Source organism: Arachis ipaensis, chromosome B8 (genome assembly GCF_059453495.1).
Source record: "Arachis ipaensis isolate K30076 ecotype BB chromosome B8, ASM5945349v1, whole genome shotgun sequence".
In the NCBI taxonomy this organism is placed as follows: Eukaryota; Viridiplantae; Streptophyta; class Magnoliopsida; order Fabales; family Fabaceae; genus Arachis; species Arachis ipaensis.
Genome location: NC_142443.1, coordinates 34,186,682 through 34,197,280, shown reverse-complemented (window position 1 = coordinate 34,197,280; position 10,599 = coordinate 34,186,682). Strand labels below are relative to the sequence as shown.

At 39.3% G+C, this 10,599-nt stretch overlaps 1 non-coding gene across 1 annotated transcript; it reads left to right on the top strand.

The window, feature by feature from the left end:
• Nucleotides 1–1,635: 1,635 nt before the first annotated feature.
• Nucleotides 1,636–1,743, top strand: LOC148547659 (small nucleolar RNA R71). The gene has a single exon (XR_015898329.1). It is a non-coding gene; the product is annotated as a small nucleolar RNA R71 (small nucleolar RNA).
• Nucleotides 1,744–10,599: the final 8,856 nt, after the last annotated feature.

Sequence of the window (10,599 nt, the reverse complement as noted above, 5' to 3'; positions counted from 1 at the left end):
TGGATATGGGGATTTGACACCAAAGTTAGAGTTTGGTTGTGGCCTCCCAACACCAAACTTAGAGTTTGACTGTGGGGGCTTTGGTTGACTCTGCTTTGAGAGAAGCTTTTTCTGCTTCCTCTCCATGGATGCAGAGAGAGATCCTTGAGTTGTAAACACAAGGTTGTCCTTATTTAATTGAAGGATCAATTCTCCTCTATCCACATCAATCACAGCTCTTGCTGTGGCTAGGAAAGGTCTTCCTAGGATGATGGATTCATCCTCTTCCTTTCCAGTATCCAAGACTATGAAATTAGCAGGGATGTAAAGGCCTTCAACCTTTACTAACACGTCCTCTACTTGTCCATAAGCCTGTTTTCTTGAATTGTCTGCCATCTCTAATGAGATTTTAGCAGCTTGCACCCCATAGATTCCCAGTTTCTCTATTACAGAGAGGGGCATGAGGTTTATCCCTGAACCAAGGTCACACAGAGCCTTAAAGATCATGGTGCCTATGGTACAAGGTATTATGAACTTTCCAGGATCCTGTTTCTTCTGAGGCAATGTCAGTTGATCCAGATCACTTAGTTCATTGGTGAACAAGGGAGGTTCATCTTCCCAAGTCTCAATACCAAATAATTTGGCATTTAGCTTCATGATTGCACCAAGGAACTTGGCAGCTTGCTCTTCAGTAACATCCTCATTCTCTTCAGAAGAGGAATACTCATCAGAGCTCATGAATGGCATAAGGAGGTTCAATGGAATCTCTATGGTCTCTAGATGAGCCTCAGAGTCCTTTGGTTCCTCAGAGGGAAGCTCCTTATTGATCACTGGACGTCCCAGGAGGTATTCTTCCTTGGGATTCACGTCCTCTCCTTCCCTTACAGGTTCGGCCATGGTGATCAATTCAATGGCCTTGCACTCTCCTTTTGGATTCTCTTCTGTATTGCTTGGGAGAGTACTAGGAGGGATTTCAGTGATCCTTTTACTCAGCTGGCCCACTTGTGCTTCCAAATTTCTAATGGAAGACCTTGTTTCATTCATGAAACTCACAGTGGCCTTAGATAGATCAGAGACTAAATTTGCTAAGCTAGATGGATTCTGCTCAGAATTCTCTGTCTGTTGCTGAGTGGATGATAGAAAAGGCTTGCTATTGCTAAACCTGTTTCTTCTAACATTATTAAAGCCTTGTTGAGGCTTTTGATCCTTCCATGAGAAATTTGGATGATTTCTCCATGATGGATTATAGGTGTTTCCATAAGGTTCACCCATGTAATTTACCTCTGCTATTGCAGGGTTCTCAGGATCATAAGCTTCTTCTTCAGAAGATGCCTCTTGAGTACTGTTGGATGCAGCTTGCATTCCATTCAGACTCTGAGAAATCATATTAACTTGCTGAGTCAATATTTTGTTCTGAGCCAGTATGGCATTCAGAGTATCAATTTCAAGAACTCCCTTCTTCATAGGTGTCCCATTACTCACAGGATTCCTCTCAGAAGTATACATGAACTGGTTATTAGCAACCATGTCAATGAGTTCTTGAGCTTCTGCAGGCGTTTTCTTTAGGTGGATGGATCCACCTGCAGAAGTATCCAATGACATCTTTGATAGCTCAGATAAACCATCATAGAATATATCCAGGATGGTCCATTCTAAAAGCATGTCAGAAGGACACTTTTTGGTCAGCTGCTTGTATCTTTCCCAAGCTTCATAGAGGGATTCACCTTCTTTCTGTCTGAAGGTTTGAACATCCGCTCTAAGCTTGCTCAGCTTTTGAGGAGGAAAGAACTTGGCTAAGAAAGCCGTGACCAGCTTATCCCAAGAGTTCAGGCTATCTTTGGGTTGAGAGTCCAACCAAACTCTAGCTCTGTCTCTTACAGCAAAAGGGAAAAGCATTAGCCTGTAGACTTCAGGATCTACTCCATTAGTCTTAACAGTATCACAGATCTGCAAAAATTCAGTTAAGAACTGAAAAGGATCTTCAGATGGAAGTCCATGAAACTTGCAGTTCTGCTGCATCAGAGAAACTAGCTGAGGTTTCAGCTCAAAATTGTTTGCTCCGATGGTAGGGATGGAGATGCTTCTTCCATGTAAATTGGAATTTGGTGCAGTAAAGTCACCAAGCATTCTCCTTGAATTATTTTTGTCGGGTTCGGCTGCCATCTCCTTTACTTGTTCGAAATTTTCAATAAGGTTGTCTCTGGATTGTTTTAATTTAGCTTCTCTTAGTTTCCTCTTCAGAGTCCTTTCAGGTTCTGGATCAGCTTCAACAAGAATGCCTTTTTCTTTGTTCCTTCTCATAAGAAAGAGAAGAGAACAAGAAAAGAAGAGGAATCCTCTATGTCACAGTAAAGAGGTTCCTTATTGTTAGTAGAAGAAGAAAAGGAATAGGGGTGAAGAAGAATGAAGAATCCAAACACAAAGTTGATGATAGGAGCAGAGATGTGAGATGAAGAGAAGTGTTAGTAGATGAATAAATAAATAGAAGGGGATGAGAGGAGGAGAGAATTTTCGAAAATAATTTTTGAAAAAGAGTTAGTGATTTTCGAAAATAGTTTTTGAAAAAGGTTAGTAGTTTTTCGAAAATTCAAATAAAAAATAAAATAATTAGTTTAATTAAAAAGAAATTTTTAAAAAGAGGGAAGATATTTTCAAAAATTAGAGAGAGAGAGTTAGTTAGGTAGTTTTGAAAAAGGTAAGAAACAAACAAAAAGTTAGTTAGTTAGTTGAAACAAATTTTGAAAATCAATTTTGAAAAGATAAGAAGATAAGAAGTTAGAAAAGATATTTTGAAATCAAATTTTTGAAAAAGATAAGATAAGAAGATATTTTTGAAAACATATGATTAAAATTAGTTTTGAAAAAGATTTGATTTTAAAATTACAATTAATGACTTGATTCACAAGAAATCACAAGATATGATTCTAGAACTTAAAGTTTGAATCTTTCTTAACAAGTAACAAACTTGAAATTTTTGAATCAAAACATTAACTGATGATGTTATTTTCGAAAATTATGTGATAAAAATAGAAAAAGATTTTTGAAAAATGTTTTTAGAATTTTCAAAAATAACTAAGAAAAATGAGAAAGATTTGAGTTTTGAAAAAGATTTTGAAAAAGATAAGATTTTTAAATTGAAAATTTGATTTGACTCATAAAAACAGCTAGATTTTTTTTTTAAATTTTTGAAAAAGTCAAATCTAATTTTTGAAATTTTAAGAGAGAAAATGGGAAAGATATATTTTTTTTTGAAATTTTTATGATGAGAGAGAAAAACAAGAAAAATGATGCAATGCATGAAAGTTATGGATCAAAACAATGAATGCATGCAAGAATGCTATGAATGTCAAGATGAACACCAAGAACACTATGAAGATTATGATGAACATCAAGGACACATTTTTGAAAAATTTTTAATGCAAGGAGAACATGCAAGACACCAAACTTAGAAATCTTTAATGCTTAGGCACTAAAAATTCAAGAATGCATATGAAAAACAAGAAAAGACACAAAACATGCAAATGCAAAGATCAAACAAGAAGACTTACCAAGAACAACTTGAAGATCATGAAGAACACTATGAATGCATGATTTTTTTTTCGAAAAATGCAAGATGCACATGCAATTGACACCAAACTTATAACATGACACATGACTCAAACAAGAAACACAAAAAATATTTTTGATTTTTATGATTTTCTAATTTTTTTGGTTTTTTTTTTCGAAAATTATTTAGAAATTTTTTTGAAAGATTTTTGAAAATTTTTTGAAAAATAAAATAAAAAGAAAATTACCTAATCTGAGCAACAAGTTGAACCGTCAGTTATCCAAACTCGAACAATCCCCGGCAATGGCGCCAAAAACTTGGTGCACGAAATTGTGATACATATCCATGGCTCCAAAGGCCTGGTGCTCTGATCTAGTTTTATTGTCTGTCACAACTTCGCACAACTAACCAGCAAGTGCACTGGGTCGTCCAAGTAATACCTTACGTGAGTAAAGGTCGAATCCCACGGAGATTGTCGGCTTGAAGCAAGTTATGTAAATCATTGGTGAGAATTTCAGATAAGCGCATAGAGATGCTTTCGTTCCTCTGAACCTCTGCTTTCCTGCTGTCTCCATCCAATCAATCCTACTCCTTTCTATGCTGGCTTTATGTAAGGATGTCACCGGTGCCAATGGCTACTTTCAATCCTCTCAGGAAAATGGTCCAAATGCTCTGTCACAGCACGGCTAATCGTCTGGAGGCATCACCCTTGTCGTTGGTTGCATCCTATTCCTCTCTGTGAAAATGGTCCGATGCGCTGTCACTGCATGGCTAATCATCTTGGAGGTTCTCGGTCATACTGGAATAGAATTTACTATTCTTTTGCGTCTGTCACTACGCCCAGCACTCGCGAGTTTGGAGTTCGTCACAGTCATTCAATCCCAGAGTCCTACTCGGAATACCACGGATAAGGTTTAGACTTTCCGGACTCTCATGAATGCCGCCATCAATCTAGCTTATACCACGAAGATTCTGATTAAGAGATCTAAGAGATACTCATTCAATCTAATGTAGACCGGAAGTGGTTGTCAGGCACGCGTTCATAGGGAATGATGATGATTGTCACGTTCATCACATTCAGGTTGAACTGCGAATGAATATCTTAGAAGCAGAATAAGTTGAATTGAATAGAAAAACAGTAGTACTTTGCATTAATCTTTGAGGAACAGCAGAGCTCCACACCTTAATCTATGAAGTGCAGAAACTCTACTGTATGAAAATACATAAGTGATAGAGGGTAAGCATGGCCGAGTGGCTAGCCTCCCATGGAGGTCTAGAGATCTAAAAATGATCAAAAGATCAAAAGATAATCCAAAGATGTCTCATACAATAGTAAGAAGTCCTATTTATAATAAACTAGCTACTAGGGTTTACAGAAGTAAGTAATTGATACATAAATCCACTTCCGGGGCCCACTTGGTGTGTGCTTGGGCTGAGCTTGAATGTTACACGTGTAGAGGTCATTCTTGGAGTTGAACGCCAGCTTTTGTGCCATTTTGGGCGTTGAACTCCACTTTGCAACTTGTTTCTGGCGCTAGACGCCAGAATTGGGCAGAGAGCTGGCGTTGAACGCCAGTTTGCGTCATCTAAACTTGGGCAAAGTATGGACTATTATATATTGTTGGAAAGCTCTGGATGTCTACTTTCCAACGCAATTGGAAGCGCGCCATGTTGAGTTTTGTAGCTCCAGAAAATCCATTTTGAGTGCAGGGAGGTCAGAATCCAACAGCATCAGCAGTCCTTCTTCAACCTCTGAATCTGATTTTTGCTCAAGTCCCTCAATTTCAGCCAGAAAATACCTGAAATCACAGAAAAACACACAAACTCATAGTAAAGTCCAGAAATGTGAATTTAACATAAAAACTAATGAAAACATCCCTAAAAGTAACTAGATTATACTAAAAACATACTAAAAACAATGCCAAAAAGCGTATAAATTATCCGCTCATCACGTACCTTACGCGTACGCGTCCCTTGCCATTTTCACCACCCATGCGTAAGCGTACCGCACGCATACGCGCGCCTCAGGAAATCGACGTAAACCCCTATTCAACCACAAGGTTGTGATGCCATGGTGCTGGATTTGCGCCTCTAGCACCACCAGGTACGACGCGTACGCATTACTGACGCTCGCGCGTTGCTTTGCTTCGTCCAACCCACGCGTGTGCATGATGCACGCGTATGCGTGGGTTTGTCAAATGGCGTCAATGAGGGTACAAATAGAGCGTTATGATGGAGTGAGGCTGGATTCGTGCAATTCGCACGAATCCCAGTCACGCGTACGCGTGACTGCTGCCTCCGCGTCCCTCACCTGCCCGCTCACCCACGCGTCCACGTCGGTTGCACCGTGGCACTCATTCGCACGCTTCCCTGTTCCGCGTTCCTCACTCCTTTTCTTTTCTTTCTTCTTTCTTTCTTATCTTTTCTTTCTCAATCCTAATTCCTCTTTCTTTTCTTCCTTCTTTCTTCTTCATTCTTCTTCTTCTTCTATCTCTCCTACTTTCTTCTTCTCCCTTTCTTCTCACTCTTCTACCACTCACATTCTCCATCAACTCTCTATTTTCATCTTCTTCTCAAGGTTCTTTTTCTTGAGAATTTCTCTCTTCTTCTTTATTTATTTTTGCATTCTCATGATTGGTGTTAGAACTTTATTTGGGTGATTGTTTTCTTCTATATTTGCTTGTGGATATATTAAAGGGTGATTTGACAATTGACATTATTAATTTTGGGTTGCATGCATGCTTGAATCAATTACTTTACTTAACATGTTCTACATGCATACCAAGTGTTTGTGAAAAAGTCATTATGGCATTGTGCATTCTCAATTATTCTATTCTTCTACTTTAATTCCTATTTTTCGCAAAACCCTTACAATCCTTTATTTATTGAATAAAATTGTCATCACAAACGCGATTGTTAGTTTGTTACATGTGATAATTGATTTGAACTATTAATGATTGATCTATGCTACTCAGGCCTTTGCTTGCATGCTTTTCAATATTTTGCATCTAATTGCTTCAATATGCCTTGCTATATTTCCATTGATGTCCTATTTGCATGTAGTCGCGACCATGTATTTAAGACACTATCTTCTACCTTGGCATTGATTATCACTTGAACTTTCCTCCTCCCGGTTCTAGCTATTTGAATTCATGTCCCTTTCTTCTCTCCCTTTTCAGGATGGCCTCCAAGAAGGGTAAAGAGAAAGCCTTTAACAAGCCCCTGGCGAGGATAGGAACAAAAAGAGCACCAGCTGCGGAACCATCCTCAACAACAGTCAAGCCATCAACAAAGTGGGTGAAGAGGATAATCAAGGTTGATGAAACTGAGAAAGCCCTTCCTGCCAGGGACGCTGTGCGGTTCACTAACCGCTACTGTGAGCAACTGTTCCCCATCCTGGCTGAGAGAAACTGCAATAACGAGCACCTACTCATCCTCCCTACCCACATTGTTGATTTTGTGGAGCCCCGCATCAAGAGGAGACAGTGGAGATTCTTGAGGAGGCAACAGCGGTAGGTCAATCTATCATGGGTCATTGAGTTCTACTCCAACTTTCACTCGCCAAACCTACAGTCTGTCTATGTCCATCAGAAGCAAGTCCCTATCTCCGAGGGGGCCATTCAGCGAGCTTTGGATCTTCTGCCTGCTCCAGAAGGATTGGACGCTTATCAAGAAGCCTCTTTCAAGCACCAGACATACCAGTTTGACTGGGACAATGTCCTCAGAGTCATAACACAACCTGGCGGCATATGGATCTATGGATACCATCGATCTCGACCTAAAAGCATATTGGCTTCAGCACTTACTTTGGAGGCTCGCGTGTGGGCACAGATTATGTCCCACTATGTCTTTCCGAGCACTCACGAGTCCTCCTTCACCGCGGACATGGCTGTTCTCATCTGGTGTATCCTTACAGACCAGCCCCTCAACTTACCCAGACACATCCGGCAAGCCATGGAACACGTGCAGATTGCGGGCAACCTACCCTTTCCCGCCTTGGTTTCCAATCTCGTCTCAGCAGCCAGAGTTTCCTACAGAGCTGGGGACACCAAGGCCATGATTCCTCGTGATGATCAGTATGTCCCAAGTGGGAAGTACATCAGACCCCCAGCAGCCACTGCAAGCCGGACTGATGACTCGGCTTGCAACATTCCTTCTCCTTCCACACCACAAGCACCTTCAACAAATCAGCTACTTCTTCAGATACTTAAGAGGTTGGACCGGCAAGACCGGCAGGCACGGCGAATGGAGCACCGTAACAAGCACCGATTTAACTACCTCAAGGAGTTGATTGTTGGCGACCACCCACCTGAAGAAGAGCCAGATACTCCGGATTCCACTTCACCTACCAGCTCCCTCTGCTCCTTACTGATGGCACTGAGGACGGTGCCAGGCTTTAAGTGTGGAGAGGTCAGTACCTGACTTCCGGAGGTAATCACTCTTTCTTAACACCAATAGGTTATTTTTCTTTTGTTAGATAGGATAGATTGCATGATAATAATTGTTTGCATGAATGTTCTGCTTGGTTGAGGTAATAAATTTCTTTTCAAGACCCTATTTTTGAGTATTTCACTAATTCAAATAAAAAAAAATTTTGTGTTAAACTTGTTTGAAGATTGTAATCTAGAACATAGTTTATAGCTAAGAACACACAACCTGTGAGATTTTGAGCTTAATTATATGGTTACACTATCTAACCATGAAATTTTATTCTTGTGTGTTTTCTCTCCTCTAGAATTGCAATCTATACTTTATTCCATTCTATATGTCCATTATTTATTGTATATTCATGCATACATATGATTGAGGCCATTATTTGTTATTAGCTCACTTATCCCAAACAGCCTACCTTTTCTATCCCCATTTGTTCTTTATGTTACCACATCACTAGCCTTAAGCGAAAAAATAATGAATTACCCCAATTGAATCTTTGGTTAGCTTAAGATAGAGATTGTGTGTCAATTAAGTGTGGGGAAATGTGGGAACCTTGGTTGGTGAGAGTGTGTATTGCTCTATTAACAAATGTTGAGAATTTGGGTGCTACTCATGTAAAATGATGAAAAACCTATGCACTGATTTATTATGCTATATATATATATATATATATATATATATATATATATATATATGTTTTTGTTTAATTTTAGGGGAATAGAAAGCACCCCAATGTTAAGTTCAATAAAAAGATCAATGCATATGAGATGAAATAGAAAAGCATTTGGATACATGAGTGCATGAACATACAAAGTAAGACTATGGGTAGGTAGGCATGATTTTAAAAGAATAGAGAATGCGTGTGTGTTAGGTGAGAACTTAGGTTAATCAAGGATTCAATTTTTATCTCACTTGGCCATACATATATCCTCACCCTTACCTTAGCCCCATTACCACCTTGAAAAAGACCTCATGATGTTTGCATGTGTACACTAGATATTTGTTGATTGGTTAGATGAAGAACAAAGATTTGGAAAGCATGACTAGAGGAGACTAGAGTGGATTACCTTAGACACTTGAGCGATTAGAGTGCATATACACTTCCAGTGAGGGTTCGAATCTTGGCTCTATGTTTCCGGCTTTCATGAGCTATCTTCCTACAAGTTTACTTGCCTTTTATTGTGTGATTTGAATTAGTGGAATCTGATCTTTGTTTGTCTTGGAGAACTTATGTATTTTCTTAACCAAGTAGGCAGAAACATTTCCTCATATAGTTGCATTCATATACTTAGGTTGCATTGCATTGCACGAGTCTCATTGTCCCTATTCATTCTTTTTGGTCTCCTTGAACTTAGCATGAGGACATGCTAATGTTTAAGTGTGGGGAGGTTGATAAACCACTATTTTATGGTTTATCTCGTGCTAATTTGGGTGGTTTTCATAAGTCCTTTGCACACTTATTCATGTAATTTGCATGTTCTACAATTGCCTTCCTGATTTTATGTTATGATTGAAAACTTGCCTCCTAAGCCTTTAAATCGTCAATTTTTAATTCCCCTCTATACCATTCGATGCCGTGATTTGTGTGTTAAGTGTTTTCAGGCTTTATAGGGCAGGAATGGTTTGGAGAATGGAAAGGAAGCTTGCAAAAATGGAAGGAACACAAAGAAACAAAGGAGCTGACCAGCGAGGAACGACGCGCACGCGCACCCGACGCGCACGCGTGCATTGGCGCAGAAGACCATCGACGCGCACGCGCACCTGGCGCGTACGCGTGACATGCACAGAACATAATCGACGCGCGCGCGTACTTGGCGCGTACGCGTGACGTGCGCCACGTGCTGTACCTACAGAAATACACGGGGGGCGATTTTGGGATGATTTTGGACCCAGTTTTCGGCCCAGAAACGCAGATTAGAGCCAGGGGACAACAGAGACTCAACATACAATTCATCATTCATTAGTTTTAGTTTAGTTTTGAATCTTGGAGAGAGAATACTACTTCCTCCGGGGTTCTTCATAGTTACATGTTTTCTAGAGCTACATTTTAGATTGGATAATTGAGAAGAGTTATTACCTCCGTTGAAGTCTTTATTAGTATAGTTCATTTTCTCTTTTTCTTACTCTTTCATATCCCTTAATCTTTGTTCAGAGCTACAATTGGATTGATTTTATAGTTTATTAATGCAAAAATTACTTTCCCATTTAAATTCATTATTGTTTAATTGCTTCCAATCTATTTTAACTATCATGTCTCTTTTCTACTCCCTTTATATGTTTAAATGGCATTCATGTTAACCGAGTAGATCTCAACTTAACTTGGGAGTTGATTAGTAGGAGACCCTTGAGTTGGAAAACTCAAGAGTTAATTGATAATTGGAAGTTGTTGGCTGACTCTCTAGTCACTAACACTAATCCTTCCCAAGGGAAAGGATTAGGACTTGTGAATAGAAGTTGGTTCATTTACTTGATTTTCCCTTATTCGGTAAGGGTTAACTAAGTAGTAACAACAACCTTTTACTATTACTCTTGGGGAATTTCAACAAAGATAGAACATCCGATTAATCTTCTCCCAATCAAGGCTTTTTATTCAAATTACATAAACCTTTTGCCAATTTTCCTCACTTTAATTTATAATT